The sequence below is a fragment of the Symphalangus syndactylus genome, chromosome 13, assembly GCF_028878055.3.
Source record: "Symphalangus syndactylus isolate Jambi chromosome 13, NHGRI_mSymSyn1-v2.1_pri, whole genome shotgun sequence".
In the NCBI taxonomy this organism is placed as follows: Eukaryota; Metazoa; Chordata; class Mammalia; order Primates; family Hylobatidae; genus Symphalangus; species Symphalangus syndactylus.
In genome coordinates this window covers 120,312,224-120,328,659 of record NC_072435.2, presented here as the reverse complement: position 1 = coordinate 120,328,659, position 16,436 = coordinate 120,312,224, and the positions used below count along the sequence as shown (strand labels likewise).

The following is a 16,436-nucleotide window of genomic DNA, read 5'->3' as shown; positions in this document are numbered from 1 at the left end:
AGGGGGAAGGAGGAGTGGGATTTGGAGGGAGGGGAAGGAGGAGTGGGATTTGGAGGGGGGGAAGGAGGAGTGGGATTTGGAGGGGGGGAAGGAGTGGGATTTGGAGGTGGGGGAAGGAGGAGTGGGATTTGGATGGGGGGAAGGAGTGGGATTTGGAGGTGGGGGAAGGAGGAGTGGGATTTGGAGCGGGGGGAAGGAGGAGTGGGATTTGGAGGTGGGGGAAGGAGGAGTGGGATTTGGAGGTGGGGGAAGGAGTGGGATTTGGAGGGGGGGAAGGAGGAGTGGGATTTGGAGGTGGGGGAAGGAGGAGTGGGATTTGGAGGTGGGGGAAGGAGGAGTGGGATTTGGAGGGAGGGGAAGGAGGAGTGGGATTTGGAGGGGGGGAAGGAGGAGTGGGATTTGGAGCGGGGGGAAGGAGGAGTGGGATTTGGAGGTGGGGGAAAGGAGTGGGATTTGGAGGTGGGGGAAAGGAGTGGGATTTGGAGGGGGGGAAGGAGGAGTGGGATTTGGAGGGGGGGAAGGAAGAGTGGGATTTGGGGAGGGGGGAAAGGAGTGGGATTTGGAGGGGGGAAGGAGGAGTGGGATTTGGAAGGGGGGGAAAGGAGTGGGATTTGGAGGGGGGAAGGAGGAGTGGGATTTGGAAGGGGGGGAAAGGAGTGGGATTTGGAGGGAGGAGGAGTGGGATGGTGGCGGTCCCCCCACAAAGTGATGAACTCAGCAGGGCTTTCTACCTAGGCTCATGGGGCTTTGAAGTTGGAAGGAAAGCGGCCTGGCCTGGGCTGTTTTTCCCAGCCTCCTCCTCCTCTGCCTGTCTGTCCCCCGTCCATCGGCGTCTCCGTCTCCGGCCTAATGGGGAGCCTTCCTCCTGTGGCTGAGTTATCTGCTTGTCATGCCAGTGGCCCACCCGAGGACGATAAAAGGGCTTTTTGTCTGCAAGCACTTAGCTTCCTCCGCCGGGGCGATCCATCACATCTGAGGGAGGCTGGGAAGGCAGACAGACGGTGGAGTGGGGCCTCCTTCTCCCCTGCTGAGGGAACCTGATGCTCCCAGGAGCCCCCTTGCAGGACCCAAGTGGCTCCTCAGCCCGAAGGCAAGGCCTGTCTGGGGGCCAGCAGGGGCGAGTGGGAGTGGGGCCATGTGGGCACATTGAGGCAAGCAGATGCTCTGCACTCCCCTCACAGAGGACAGACGCTGCCCGGATGCCCTGCCCCGCCACACCCACTTGGCAGCTCTGTGGGGCCCCTCTGGGACCCTCCATGCTGGAGAGGGTGGGTGGGGGGTGCAGCCTTTTCTGAGGAAGAACCGTGATGGTAGAAGGGGGGAAGGGGGAGACAAGGGCGGACAGATCTCGGGGCCGACACTTGCTATGCATGCACGTGTGTCAGCCCCGGTTAAGCACTTTGTGGAATTACCTCCTTAAATCTCAGAGCGACCCTGAAGGTGGGCACCCTCCTTATCCCCATTCTCCAGATGAGGAAACTGAGGTACAGGGAGGCGATGCGGCATCCCCAGGGTGCAGCAGCAGAGGGAGGTCTTGGCCCCAGGCTCCCAGCGGTACACTCTTTCCTGCAGACCTAGGACCTTAGAAGGGGGCTATGGGAGCCCCTGGCCCCAAAAGTGGGTTGCCCATGACTCGAAACTCTGTGAGTGGATTCTTCAGCTGGGAGTGGGGTGGGGAGGTGGGTGTCTGGGATCGTCTATACATTGGGGTGAGGGGTCAGGTGTGGGTGGGGGCTGGGGTCTCGGGGTACCCTGGGCGGGTGATCAGGGACACCGAAGGTGTGTAGGGGGAGGTTTTAGGGCCCTGGCCCAGTGGGATCTCACCTCTCGGGGGCTCTGGGAGGACCGGCCTTATCCCCAGTTGGACGGGGCCCTGGGCCCTGCTTGGGTGGGGAGAACAATGGAGGTCCCCCTGCCCTTCCCTGTCTGCGCTACCACCCTTCCCTCTCTGCCATCCTCCCCTCTCTCCTTCCCAGCCTGGATGCTCAGCCCTGGGCAGGGGCTGCCTGCAATCCCTTCCTCCCCTCCCCCTTCCTTTCTGCTCCCTACCCCTCCTTCTCCTCCTCCCTCCTTCTCCCCACAGGCCACCCTCAAATGACAGCAATTAATGGTGCCTGTGATGGCGGGCTGAGAGGAGGAGGCTGACAGTTGAGCGTGTCTGCCTGCGGCCGCCCGCTAATCGGGCCCGGGGGATGCCCCTCCTGCCATTGGCTCCAGGCGCCTGCCCTGCCATCACTCAGAGGGGAGCAGGAGCCCTGGACAGGCCCGTGGGAGCTGGTGCAGAGCCCCCATCCCTGCAGCCGCCTTCCTGTCCTGTCCTTCTATTATTGTTATTATCATTTTCTTTCATAAACGGGTGGGCTCTGGCTGGGCTCTTGTTCAGCGTTGAGTTGGTGGATGCCTCCCAGACGTCCTTGTGCTGAAATGACCTTTCATGTGCCCGTGTTGTCCTCAGGGCCAGCCATCCCCACAGGGCCCCATCCTTTTGTCCCTGCTTCCCTGGGAGGGGCGGGTTGGGCAGAGCCCAGGAACGGTGTCCTGTCTGGACAGCAGGCATCAGTTAAATGCCCTGGCCTGAGTCCTCGGGCCTGGGGGCAGCTATCTGAGCCCAGAGCCTTGTCTGGTGGGGTGGGGAAGTGTGTTGTGTTTGTCAGGGTTACAAGAATCCTGGCCAGCTCTGTCCACACTGGGCCTGGGGCTTGACCATTTATCACTTGGCAGCAGCAATAATGAAGCCCCTGGTGTATGCTGGGGCCTGCAGCTGGTATGTTCACTTTGGTTCATTTTACTTTGCAGTTTTCTGAGGAGTGTGGTATTTCTCACCTTGCTTTTGTAGAGGGGGAAACTGAGGGGCAGAGAGGCAAAGTGATTTGCCCTAAGGGGCACAGTGCCCTAAAGGACCTAGCTAGCATAGGACAAAGCTGGGGTTCAACCCAGACCCAAACTGTCCAATACTCATACATCAGGGGACTTTGGGAAACTTGAGGGACAATTTAGGAACCAGCAGACTGATTTAGAAGTGAGGAAATAGTCCCTGGGCACTGGGAATGGAGTGAGTAGTGTTAATATATGCATCTCTCTCCCTGTTACCCTTAAGATCATCTTCATTGAGATGTAATTAACCTATAATGATGCACCCATTTTAAGGGTTCAATTGTATGCATGTTGACAAATGTAAACATTTGCATCACCTCCACAATCTAAATAAAGTGTTTCTGTCCCCCACAAATCCCCACCAGTCCCTTGGCACTAAATCCCTAGCACCCACCTCCACCCCTCGCCCCTGACTAGAGGTACCCACTGATCTGCTGTTATAGAAGCTTTTAACTCTTCTAGAATTTTATGATAAAATTATCATCAGGTATATACTTCTTTGTGTCTGGCTTCTTTCACTCTGCATAACCCATGTTGCTCATGTATCAATTCATTCTTTCTCATGGCTAAGTAATAGTTCATTGTGTGGATATATTACAGTTTATCCATTCATCAGTTTATGGACATCAAAGTTTCCAGTTCTTGGCTATTGGGAATAAAGCTGCTCTGAACATTCTTGTGTAAGTCTTTGTGTGAACACGTTTTCTTTTCTCTTGTGTGAATATCTAGGTGTTGGGTTGCTAGGTCACATGGTAAATGTGTTATTTTAGTTTATAAGAAACCACCATCTGTTTTCTAAAGTGGCTGTCCCATTTTGCATGCCCACCTGCAGTGGATGAGAGTTCCAGTTGCTCCACATCCTTGTCAGCACTTGCTACTGTCAATCTTTTAATGTTAGCTGTTCCAGGAGACCCTAATGCACTTGTGATTACATTTTCAGCTTCTGCTGTCTTTTGGGCAAAGCTGTGGTTCTGTGTTTTGATTTTACATGTCTGGCCAGCTGGTGGGAGTCTCCCGGATGGTGGGAGATAATCTCATGTCTGCCAACGCTAGCTCTGTCTTTTCCTTTCTAGTCTTTATGCTGCTGACTGGCTGCTTCTCGTCTGACTGCAGTGGTTGAGACCACAGTGCAGTGTCGGATAGCACCAGTTGGGTTTTTTGGGGTTAGTTAGCTGTGAGTGTTGTTGTTTTTTTTTTTTTTTTTGAGACAGAGTCTTGCTCTGTCGCTCAGGCTGGAGTGCCGTGGCATGATCTCGGCTCACTGCAACCTCCGCCTCCTGGGTTCAAGGGATTCTCCTGCCTCAGCCTCCCGAGTAGCTGGGATTACAGGCATGCGCCACCATGTCTGGCTACTTTTTGTATTTTTTTTAGTAGAGACGGGGTTTCGCCATGTTGGCCAGGCTGTAATTGAACTCCTGACCTCAGGTCATCCACTTGCCTTGGCTTCCCAAAGTGCTAGGATTAGTGAGTGTTGTTCTTTTTTTTTTGAGTTGGATTTTTGCTCTTGTTGCGCAAGCTGGAGTGTGATGGCGTGATCTTGGCTCACCGCAACCTCTGCCTCCCGGGTTCAAGCAATTCTCCTGCCTCAGCCTCCCTGGAAGCTGGGATTATAGGCATGCGCCACCATGCCTGGCTAATTTTGTATTTTTAGTAGAGATGGGGTTTCTCTGTGTTGGCCAGGCTGGTCTCAAACTCCCGACCTCAGGTGATCTGCCCGCCTCGGCCTCCTAAAGTGTTGGGATTACAGGCATGAGCCACCACGCCCGGCGGTGTTGTTCTTAACACTCATCTTACAGATGAGGAAACTGAGGCTCTGACAGGTCAGGCGACTTCCATTCCGATAAGAAATGAAACTCGGGACTCTTGAGTTGTGTGCCCTTTCTCCTCCTTCAGGCTAGCAGGCGCCAGCCCCGTTTGTTGCAGTGATGTGTTTGCCAGTCCAGAGGGTCATGCCAGGAATTGGTGGCTGGTTGGAGCCAGGACCACCTTTCTTTTCCCTAGGGTTTCCTCTGCTGGCGAGATGAGGGTGTGGAGGAGACGCTGTGCCTTCCAGGTCAAGCACTGTCCTCTGGCACTGAGCACTGTTGAGTGAATGTCAGGCGTTGGCTCTGCCAAAGGTCCTCCTTGCTCAATCCTGTTGTCTTGGGCAAAACCACACCTGCCTTCCGGGGAGCTGTTTTGGGGCAAGGGAGAGCGTGACATATGGAAGCCCAGGAATGGGCTGGGATGAAAGAGGGGGCCTCCTTCTCCTTTTTCCTTGCCTGAGGGGTGTCAGCTAAGATGACTTTTCGGCGAAGGAGGCCCGTAAATTAAATAAGCAATCCCGTAAATAAATAAGTAATGAAGTTAGCGGGGTGCCTAATTACATCAGATTCATCATTGTGGATGGATGCCTGCCCGATCATTGTACTTGTTTTTAATCTTCAGCTCTGACATGTGTCTCCTTCCGTCTCATAGTCATCCCCACCCCAGCTGGAGGGAGGAGGCGGGGAGGCACTGCTGTAGGGGCTTCGAGAGAGCCTTGGTGGTGGAGGCGGTGGGGGGGTCCCTGAAGGGTTGTTTACCCAGTCTGCCTGTTTATGGCAGTCGTGGAAGGGATGACGAGGTCTTTTCGGCAGTGAAACCTCAGGAGGCCTCGGGCCATCCTGATTCAGCAAATCCCTCAACAGGCTGCACCGAAGGGTAGATGACAAACACGGTGCCCTGCACAGATGCGGCCACAGCACCCACAGCACACCCTGGAGGGTGAGGCGGGAAGGACGCAGACCGGGGCAGACGACCTGAGTGCAAAGTCCCAGGGATCCAGGTGGACCCGTCTTTATGCCGCGGTTGGGTTTATAAACCTACTGGAGCTTCAAAGTGGGAGCACCCCATGGCAGTGACAGCAGCAGTCCTAACAGGGTTTGTGATGGTCCTTGTGTCACACTTTACATGTTATAATTTATTTAATTGACTGGGCACAGTGGCTCACGTCTGTAATCCCAGCACTTTGGAAGGCCAAGGCAGGCGGATCATCTGAGGTCAGGAGTTCGAGACCAGCCTGGCCAACATGGTGAAACCCCATCTCTAATAAAAACAGAAGAATTAGCCAGGCCTGGTGGCGGGCGCCTGTAACCCCAACTACTGGGGAGGCTGAGGCAGGAGAATTGTTTGAACCCAGGAGGCAGAGACTGCAGTGAGCTGAGATCACACCACTGCACTCCAGCCTGGGCAACAGAGCAAGACTCCACCTCAAAAAAAAATTAAAAAATAAAAAATTATTTCATCACCTAAAAGCTCTTGTAAAGTAGGGATTATCATCATCCCCTCTTTACATATGAGGAAACTGAGGCACAGAGAGTTTCCGCATCTTGCCCAAGGTCACACAGCCAGTGAACTTTGCACTCAAGTCGTCTGCCCCGGCCTGCGTCCTTCCCATCTCACCCTACAGGGCGTGCTATTTGTGCTGTGGCCGCGTCTGTGCGGGGTGCCATGTTTGTCATCTACCCTTCAGTGTGGCCTGTTGAGGGATTTGCTGAATCAGGATGGCCCAAGGCCTCCTGAGGTTTCACTGCCGAAAAGATCTTGTCATCCCTTCCATGACTGCCATAAACAGATGCCGTTTTGAACTGTAAAATAAAATCGTGTTTCACTAATGACAAAGCAAGCCCATTTGCTGAAATTTAAATAGCTTCTTTCCAGATCTTCTCTTTCTCTTTCAGCGGCCCTGATTGGCTGGCTGTCGGGGGACTCTCTGTCCTGCCTGTGATAATGGTCCGTAGACCCACTGTACAGATGGAGAAACTGAGGCTCAGGGAGGTGGAGGGGCATGAGTGAGACCGCACAGCTGGGAAGTGGTGAAGCTGCGATTCTAGCTGCTTCTTACTGTTTGGTTTGGGGAATGGGGGCCATCTCATGTCCCTGACGTGGAAGGGGCTGCCTGTCCTCTCTGAGAAGCTCAGGGAGCTGTGTGCACCCCAGGCTGGCTTTGCTGGGGTCTTTGCGGTGGCTGACTGGTTAGCGTCCTGTTTGTCTGCGGGGGAGAGGAGACCAGCTGCCCCACCTTGTGGTTGCTCCTCAGGACCTGAGCATGTGCCGGGCATGGACAGAGAATGGGGGTGGCTGGGGGCAGTCTTGTCCTCGTTTGCTGTCCACGCAGCTCCAGGGTGGCCAGCCACAGCCCACACCTGTTCCCTCCATGGTGCCTCTGTATCTCCAGACTCCAGGTCCTGTACGAGGCAGTGGGGCCTGAACCCTTGGGACGTCTGGGCCTCTACCGGGGGCCCAGGGAGGGAACACCCTTTACTTTCCAGGGTGTACTTGTGCAGCCAGACAGGGCCTGCGTTTCTGGGCTATGGCTTGGATGGGAGTGGGGGTTCGCACATTCCCCTGGTGCTGACTTCAGGCTTGCGGGGTTTGGGGCTCTCCCTGCCCCTCACTGTAACCTGGGGTGGAGAGAGGAATTGAGGACAGACCCATGTGAAGAATTGTGCGTGTCCATGGTGTTCCTGGGGGTTGGAGCAATCCAAGGAGGCTGCCTGGAGGAGCTGGAACACTCACATTGAGTAATAATAAGCCCATCTTGGAGGGACTATGTGTGTACATGCTTCAAACAGGACCTGGCACAGAGCAAATACCATATTTACCATAAAAGCTAACATTTCCTGATCCCTTTCTTGCCTCAGTGCTGTGTGTGAGTTGCCAGGATTATCATTAACATTAACTACAATTTCCAACGTGCACCCCATACATACACGCATGTACTCTTTGCAGCAGCCTTAGAAGGTAGGTGCTATTATGATCAGCCCTGTTTTCTAGTTAAGGGGGTTGAGGGCAGAGAGAGGTTAAGGGACTTGCCCAAGGTCGCCCAGTTGGCAGAGCTAGGATGTGAACCCAGAACGCCTGACTCCACAGCAGCTGCTTTTCATCGTGTGGATTGTGCAGGTGCCACCTGCAGCCCTCCCTCTGCCCCGTGGGTACGCTGGTCACTGCTGCAGCCAGACTAGATCTCTTGGCAGGGCCATGCCAGCTGTGGGACAGCCTCCATGTGCCACGTAGGGCCCTCAGGCACGCAGCAGCTGCTCTGGGCAGTGTGGGATGGTCAGGACGTGGGACATCTGCTTCCTGCTTCCCTGCAGCCAGATTGGTGTCCCCATGGCCTCCTCCTGGTCGAGGGGATGGCAAACACAGCAAACAAGATGCGCGGCTTTGCCTTATGGATGACACAGGCTGATGGGGAGATGGGCAGTGCCAAAAAAAAAAACACGATTTTGCAAGGCAAGAAAATGCCGCCTGTGAAATAATACAGGGTGGGGAGATAGGGATGACTTCAGTTTTGGGGGACTCGTTTTAGGTAAGAATTCCAGGGTAGCTTCTGAGGAGGTGGCATCTGAGCTGGGCCCTGGACAATAAGGAGGCACCCGCTATGTGAAAGGAAGGGGGATGAGGGAACAGCAGGTGCGAAGGCCCTCCGGCCACCATGTTTCAGGCATGCTGACTGGGGCTCTGTGCCTCAGTTTCCCACTCTGTAATGGCTGGAGCAGAGCAGGGGGGCCCCAGGAGGGCTTCCCTGGATCTGAGACTGTTCTGCAGACCTCCAGGGCTGGGCTGTTTTTCACATTTAAGGCAGGAGTCAAATTTAATGACTTTTGCCTTTCTCTTTTGTCCTTTTGCTCCATAGTTAATTTACATGTATTTACATGGTTTTAATTTACATGTATTGGGCACGTGGCGTGTTCTGGACTCATATAGGTCACTGGGATGAGAATGGTGGAGAAGTTGGACATTGCCTGTGCCTTTGAGTTTAGTATTCAGAGGGGGAGTGTCAGTTAAACAAGCAAGTGCTATCGCGGGTGGTGAGGGTTGTGAGGACGAGGTTCAGGCATTCACGCGGGTGAAGCAAGAGCTGAGTTAGTCTTCCATCAGGCCAGGCGTCCAGGGACGAGTCATTCAAGGGGAGACCTGGGGGTGATTAGTTAGGGGCAGTTAGTTAGGGCTCCTGAGTTGTGGCAGAGACACACTCGAGCCGAGTTAGGCTATGATGGGGAGTTGATGGGTCCTCAGAGTGGCCAGGGTAGGACATGTTCAGGCACGGCTGGATCTAGGTGCTCAAACAATGCCTCTGGGAGCTGGCTTTGCCTCAGCTGTGCCTCCTTCTATGCGGGCCTTGTTCTCAGACAGGACATGCCACCAGCCCAGCCCAACCCAGCCAGCCAAGGAGAAGGAGAGTCACCTGGCATCCCAGGAGGGACACTCCTTTCTCTTGTTTGAGTGAGGTCCTCAACATTCGTTCCACTGTTTGCAACAGCAAGAGGAGGTGGCCAAAGTAGGGATAAGGGGATGTCCCAAACTCAGACACAGGGAGGAAAGGAGTGAGTGTGTCAGTGCAGGTCAGAAGGGAGGGGTGGGGATTGTGGTTAACGGGCATGCTGGGTATTTTGATGGCTTTCCAAGAGAAGCTGGAAATCTGGATTTTATAAGGAATGGCCCAGTTTTTAAAAAACATTGAATGGGCCATAACAAGTTTTCTTCATGGCCACAGCTGGCCGTCACCATTTTATAGCCTCTTCTTAGCAGTGACTTTTAAAGTATCTTGTCCCCACTGTGATCTGCGTAGAATGTCCCATGGGCTGTTCCGGAAGGTCTCAAGTCTTGGGAAGTCATGTCTGACAGCATTGGAGATGCCATTTCTGAAAGTCAAGGCCCACGGCCACAGCAGTTCCTCAGAGAACAATACCATGTCTCCAGCGGGGCCTGACGTTCTTGGAGACAGTATAGTCTAGTGGTTAGTGTCGCAGACTCGGGTTTCACACTTGCTGGGTTCAAATACCGACATTGCCACTTCTAGCCCCGTCCCCTTGGGCAAGTCACTTCACTGCTCTCTGCCTCAGTTTCCCAGTATATATTAGTGGAATGGGTATAACAGCACCCCATAGGATTGTTGTAAGGCAAGCCCGTCCAACCTGCGGCTCAAGACAGTTTTAAATGCAGCCCAACACAAATTTGTAAACTTTCTTCAAACAGATTGTTTTTCGATTTTTTTTTTTTTTATTAGTTCATCAGCTATTGTTAGTGTTAGTGTTAGTGTTATGTGTGATCCGAGACAGTTCTTTTAGTGTGGCCCAGTGAAGCCAAATGACTGGACACGCCGGTTGTAAGGCACAGTGGAGGCCCCATGAGGCCCGCTGACCCTGGCACGCTGAGCGCTTGGGTGATGCTGGCCGGCGTGATGTGTCCTTCCTGGGTTAGGTCCCTGGGATCCAGCCGGCTGGCCTGGAGCATTCCTGGGCAGGCACTCCTCTTTCCTCTGCCCCTGCCCCTGCCACTGGGGTGTGGGTTCCCAGGAGCCCCAGAACAGGCAGCCACCTGCCCCCTGCCCCCAGCCGTCCTTGCCAGTTGCCGGGTGCCCGTGGTATCCTGGCGTGCCGGATGGTGCTGCAGTTGGAAGTGAGTCTTGAGTGAGCAATTAACTCTGCCAGCTGCCAGCTCACAGCTGCTGTGGGTGGGGGTGGCCCCTTTTAAAAATAAAAACAACATGCAGAAAAACAGCCCTGGGGTACCGTTGGCTTCCCTTAGCCAACGTGGTCAGGGCTTAATTTTGATGCTTTTATGGAGAAGAATCCCGGGCCTGGATGGGGAAGTAGGATGCATTTTGGTCTGGGGAGTGTCTTTATTTGGGGGCAGAGGTGATGGCCTGTGTCTGGCCTCCCCATCCAGGAGGCAGGCCCCGTTCCTCAAGCTGCCCACGAGTGGCTGGCTCATGGATGCCTGCCACAGGGAAGGGGACTTGGGTTCCTTGGGGCCAGTTTTTAGCAGGTTCAGGTCGGGAGAGGGTGGCTGTGGGACCTATCAGGTCTGTTTCCAGCTCTGTCGGCTGTAGGGGGGGCCCTGGGGCCATCCCAGTGATCCCGGGAGCTCTCCTCTGCAGCTTCCAGCCAGTTTTCTGGAACTAGCGGGAAAGGAGAGGGGCACCAAAGGTGTTTCCGGGCATGCGATTGCTGCCACTTTGAGGTCTTGGCTTTGGTAGTGGGTTGAGTCATGGCCCATGAAACATAGCTACACTTGGAAACCGCGAATATGACCTTGGCCTTATTTGGACCACAGGTCTTCGCAGATGTCACTAAGGTAAGGGTCTCGAGATGAGATCATCCTGGAATAGGATGGGCCCTAAATCCAATGACAAGTGTTCTAAGAGAAGACACACAGTGGAAAAGTCCACGTGAAGACGGAAGGAACGCCAGGAGCCACTGGGAACTGGAAGACACAGAGAAGCCTCCCCCTGCAGAGTCTTTGGAGGGCCTGTGGCCCTGGTGACACCTTGAGCTTGGATTTCTGGCCTCCAGAACTGTGAGAGGATAGGTCGCTGGTTTCAGCCACCCAATTTGTAATAATTTGTTATAGCAGCCACAGGAAACGAATACAGTTGTGAATTTTATTTTAATCGCTCATATATTTTAAAATTAAAATGTAAAATGTAATTTTGTCTTGTTCACTGCCATATCTCCAGTGCTCAGCACATACAGTAGGGGCTCAGCAGACGCTTCTCGAATGTCTGATCGCTCCAGGCCTGGGTGAGGAACTCCTACCTGCTGGGAGCTGGACCCGGCTTTCAGGAAGTCGGTAGACTGGGCTGGAGTGGTGTGTGGAGTGGTGTGAATTCAACACTGCCATCTATTTATTTATTTATTTATTTATTTATTTATTTATTGAGATGGAGCCTCGCTCTGTCGCCCAGGCTGGAGTGCAGTGGCATGATCTTGGCTCACTGCAGCCTCTGCCTCCTGGTTCAAGCGATTCTCTTACCTCAGCCTCCTGAGTAGCTGGGATTACGGGTATGCGCCACCACACCTGACTGAATTTTGTATTTTTAGTAGAGATGGGGTTTTGCCACGGTAGCCAGGCTGGTCTTGAGCTCCTGGCCTCAAGCGATCCACTGCACCTGGCCTAGTTATTTTTAATGCAGGTGAAATTCACATCACATATAATTTACCATTTTAACACGAACAGTTCATGAGTTTTTAGTTCAATCACAATGTTGTGCACCCACCCCCTCTATCCAAAAAATGTCCTCATCACCCCAAAAGGAACCCTGTACTGGTGGGGTCACTCCACGTTGCCGCCTCCCGCAGCCCCTGGCAGCCACCAGTCTGCCTTCTGCCTCTGTGGACTTACCTATTTTGGGTATTTCTTCTGGACGGAATCATACACTGTGGGTTTTGGCTTCTTTCACTCCGCACAACGCGTTTGAGGTTGATCCGTGTTGAATGGTGTGAGTCCTTCATTCCTTTATATGGCGGAATTCCATTGTGTGGCATACATCAATAGAACCATTTGATATCTAGGTGGCTTTTCAGATGAGGAAACTGAGGCTGCCCAGGTCACGGAGCCCTGGGGCCCGGGATTGAGGAGGTGCAGATAGCCAGACGTGTCTGGCTCACGGTGCTGTCTCTTTCTCCTGCCCCCACCCTGCTCCACTTGTATCTGTGCCTGGCCAGGAAGCAGCAGTGTGTGGGGAGGAAGTGAGTGGGGGTCTCTTCTAGCTAGAGCCAGATGCTGAACCGTAGCTGCGGCTGTGGGTCTGGATCTGGTCCTCAGAGTTCTGGCCCCCACCTCCCCCCTGGGCCCCACACATGTAGTTTCTGTTGACCTGGGTCCCGAGAGAGGCAGCAGGCAGGAGCTCCCCCATTCGCCAGCCAAGCCTTCTGATGCCTCGAGAGGCTGGGGGCCTTGCCTGGGGCCACTCAGCTTAAGGTCCCCCTGCCCCTTTCCAGACCCCCTTTGGCCCACTGTCCCGGCCCCTGTGGCCTGCAGCGAATCATATTCTGGGGGGGTCTTCACCGATCTTTCCCACCGTCAAAGCTCTGCTCAGCAGACGGGCTCCAGGAAGTGGACTGTCAGCAGATTTTGGCCAGGGATTGCTTTTTCAAAGTCTGGAGGGGTGGTCGCCATCGGAGGCTTTCGTGATAGGGAGTTCTTTCGCTGAGCAGATAACCAGACGCTGGCTTATTCTCAATACGAGCTTGGTTTTGGCCACAGGCTCTGTCTGGGGGCTGCTGCCTGTGGCTGTTTCTGGTGTTTGATGATTTGTGGTCTTCATTAAGTCACTCAACAAACGATTTGCTGCCCAGTATCTGGCGGGGAAGACACAGGAAGCAGAACGAGTGGCCGTGAAGAGACATGCCCAGTGTCAAACCTGCCCATAGCACACAGTCGCTCTGAGGGGGTGGGAGGAGTTACCGTGGACTCCAGGGCCAGCCTTTGGTGAAGGTCTGGATGCAGGTCTGTGTCCAAAACAAATAAAAATGAACAGAAAGAGGTGGTGAGGCCTGACTTGGCCGCTGTCAGGCACCGCTTCCTGGTGGTGTTTGCGTGGGGCCAGTTTGGCCTGAGTGTCATGGTCCCACCTGGTCTCGGCGACAGTCTGGGTGGGGAGACGGTGCTGGATCTTTGGGCTAAAAATATGCCCATGCCTTCTGTGCCTCAGTTTCCCTACCTACAAAAGAAGGCTTAAGAGTAGCAGAATCCCACCTTTGGCTTTGGGGCAGGTCTACGGAAAACCCCCAGGGGTTTTTCCTGGGGAAGGCTGGAGGCCCAGCTGTTCACAGGAGACATCTGGCTTCTGGGGGCCTCCGCAGCCACTATGCTCATCCCCTAGTGGCCAGTCTGGGCCCCCTGCCAGTCCAGTGGCCACGGGCCCCTGTCACAGGCAAATCTGGTCTTAGTCCTAAAACCCTTCTGTGACTCCTTGTGGCTGAATTAACCACGTGGATGGTGGAGACAAGCCAGGTTTGCCCAGTTCAAGTCCCAGCTCAGCCACTAGCTGTTGACCTTGGGCAAGTCACCTACGCTCTCTGGGCCAGCCTCCTGCTCTGTCTGTATACGGTGGCTCAGGGGCATACCTGCCTTTGCCGCTGTGGTGTGAGGCCAGCTGGTGAACCAGGGGACCCGCTTAGCACAGTGCTGGGCACACAGTCCGAGGTGCTGGGCTCTGTGTGTGTGGCCACTGTTATTGTTATTAATATTATTACTCTCAAGATGCCCCTGAGAGTAAAAAGGATGACAGTGTTATTGTTGGGGCTGAAGGCCAGGCCCAGAGTCCATCTGACCACTTCCCCTCCACTCCTATTAGCTCCCTGACCTCATCTCCAAACTCTCCTCGCCTCGCCCCTGCACCCTGGCCACGCCAGCCTCCTCTTTGCCTTGACAACACACCGCATGTGGTCCAGCCTCCAGACCTTCACATCTGCCATGCTCCTGCCAGGGGTGCCTTCCTCGCGTCTGCACCCCCAGACCCTTGTCATCACGTGGGCTGCTGTCCAGGGACACATTCTTAGGCCCAACTCTTGGCTGCTAGGGGCAGGGAAGTGACTCTGGAGACCCTGGTGGAGCCTCCTCTGCCTCCTGGGAGCTCCAGCAGCTTCCTCTGGTGCCTCATCTCTGCTTTCCAGAGCACTTGGAGAAGCAGAGCTCAGCCTGCCCCTTCTACGGATGGAAAGTTGACACCCAGAGAAGCTCAGACTTGTCTCTGAGTCACACAGCTAATTGCAGCCAAGGTTCAGACTCCTGGCTGACTACCAAGCCATCGTTGTTGGCCTGTGTGTGTGTGTGTGTGTGTGTGTGTGTGTGTGTACTATTTGGCCATGTCTTCTTTTCTAGGCCTGTCACCGAGATGACCCCAGATCAGAATGCCAGTGTGAGGGGGTCACGCTTTCTTTTCCTAGGATTAAAAGAAGGACGGAAATATTTGCAAGGGAGAGCCTGCCCCTCTGGCCATCTGGCCCTCAGGACGGAGGACCGGGGAGGGATGGGCCGAGGCCTGGGTTCAGAGCCAGGCCCGAGCCAGGGCGCCAGAGCTACGCTCAGGGTGGAGGTGCAGGTGCGGCTCGAGGCTGGACAGTGCGGGCTGGGAGGAAGCGGGTTAAAGGGGGAGAAGCGGGGCTGGAGCTCGCTTTCGCCTGCCAGCGAGTGAAGAGTGAAGAGGTTTTTCTAGCCGAGCTATAAAAAGGCCTCACAGTGTTTCAGCTCCCGAGTGTCGGCTGGAAGCCCGCCAGGGTTACCATGGCGATGAGGAATTATTACTTACTGCCAAGGCTGGGAGAAAAAGCTCGTACTTTTGGCTTCCAAACAAGAGGAGTGGACTTATGTAATTCCCTGTGTTTATAGGCCCGGAGTGGCAGAGGCGAGAACGGATCGCTGGAGGCCCGACGTCTCGTTCACGGCCCAGCCGTGGGGTCAGGCGGCCCCACCACTTGTCGCTGGTGGGCCTTGGCCTGCCCAGGTTTGGGGGGCATCGGGCTGGGAGCCTGGGGGGCCTGGCCTGGCCCTGCAGGGCCTCCCGGGCCGGGATGGGAGCTGTAGTCTCGCGGGAAGGTGAGGCCGCCCTCTGGGGCCGCCCCTCTGCGGGTGTCATCCTGGGGGAAGGATGGGTCTGATGTTGGCTGCGGTGTGCCTCCTGGAAGCCGGCAGCACAGCCTGTGTGTGTGGACTCCGCTGGCCCGCTGGCTGGCACTTTTTCTTTTTCTTTTTCTTTTTTTTTCTTGTGGGAGAGTTACTTCAAGTTGTGTTTGGAGCTGACGTGAGCGAGGTTGGTCATGTGCTCGGGTAAGAGAAGTCGCTGGGCTTGGAGTGGGCAGGGAGGTGCAGTGTGGCTGGGTCACCCCTGCCGGGGGAGGTGGGCGCAGACTGGGGTGGGGGGCTGTGGCCTGCAGGCTCTGTGCAGGGGCGCTGGTTGGGGGCCGAGGAATTCATCTGGAAAGAGCCCCAGTTCTGTCGCTGGAGGTGGGGGCCAGGGCTGGGGGACGAGTGGCCACAGGTCAGCCAGTGGGGGCAGCCGGACCCTCCCCTGGCAGCGCAGTGTCATCGGCCTTGAGCTCAGCGGGGTGATGGGCAGGGCTGTCTTATCGGACAAACTTGCTGCAGTCACGGAAAAGAGCGCTTGGAGGCACCGGCCGGGCAGGCTGGGGTGAGGCTTTTTGGCCGACCCGCGTGGGAGGGGACCCGGGTGCGCACTGTGCTCCTCTCCTCGGTGCACATCCGGCGTCCCTGGGGGGGAGCATGGCGAGCCTTGGGGGCTCAGGGGGCTTCTGTTCCCGGAGCTGACTTCAGGAGGGCATGTGATCGTGGGTGCTCCCGAGGCTCTGCCCTGGGGCTCTGAGGTGGGCTCAGGCAGGGGAGAGCCAGGTGCAGGCAGCGCTGCAGCCCGGCCCCGGCGCCCGGCTCCCCACCGAGGTGGCGCTTGGCTCGGTGCCCATGTCTGGTTTGAAATCAGCGCCACCGGCCCAGGCTTGCCCAGGGACTTGGCAGCGAGGAGCTGGGATAAACACTGGAAAGTTGGAAGGGCTTCCCGAGCTCACAAGGAGCCTTTAGTTGCAAGCCGGGGGGATGAGGGAGTGATTTGTCCTGAGGTCTGGGTGCGCCGCAGCCATAGGGAGGTGGCGGGAATGGCTCCTGGGGACCTCTGAGCCCAGGCTGGGGAGGGGAGGGGGTTGGGCTTCCAGGCAGTGTTGCTCCTTTGCCACAGACCTGGGTTTGAGTCCTGGTTCCGTCCTCTCTATGCTGTGTGACCTTGGGCATGTCGCCTCCCC

At 55.4% G+C, this 16,436-nt stretch overlaps 1 protein-coding gene across 36 annotated transcripts in view; it reads left to right on the top strand.

Annotated features, from left to right (window-relative positions):
* Positions 1 to 16,436, top strand: part of NCOR2 (nuclear receptor corepressor 2) — a 240,969-nt gene that overhangs the window by 35,310 nt on the left and 189,223 nt on the right. Inside the window, exon 1 of one of the 36 annotated variants that reach the window (XM_055239206.2) lies at positions 15,054 to 15,453. The exons of the other annotated variants lie outside the window; for them this stretch is intronic. The gene's annotated coding sequence lies outside the window, so the exon portion shown is untranslated. Of the gene's footprint in view, positions 1 to 15,053; positions 15,454 to 16,436 lie in introns of those variants that run through there. 36 annotated transcript variants of the gene reach the window in all.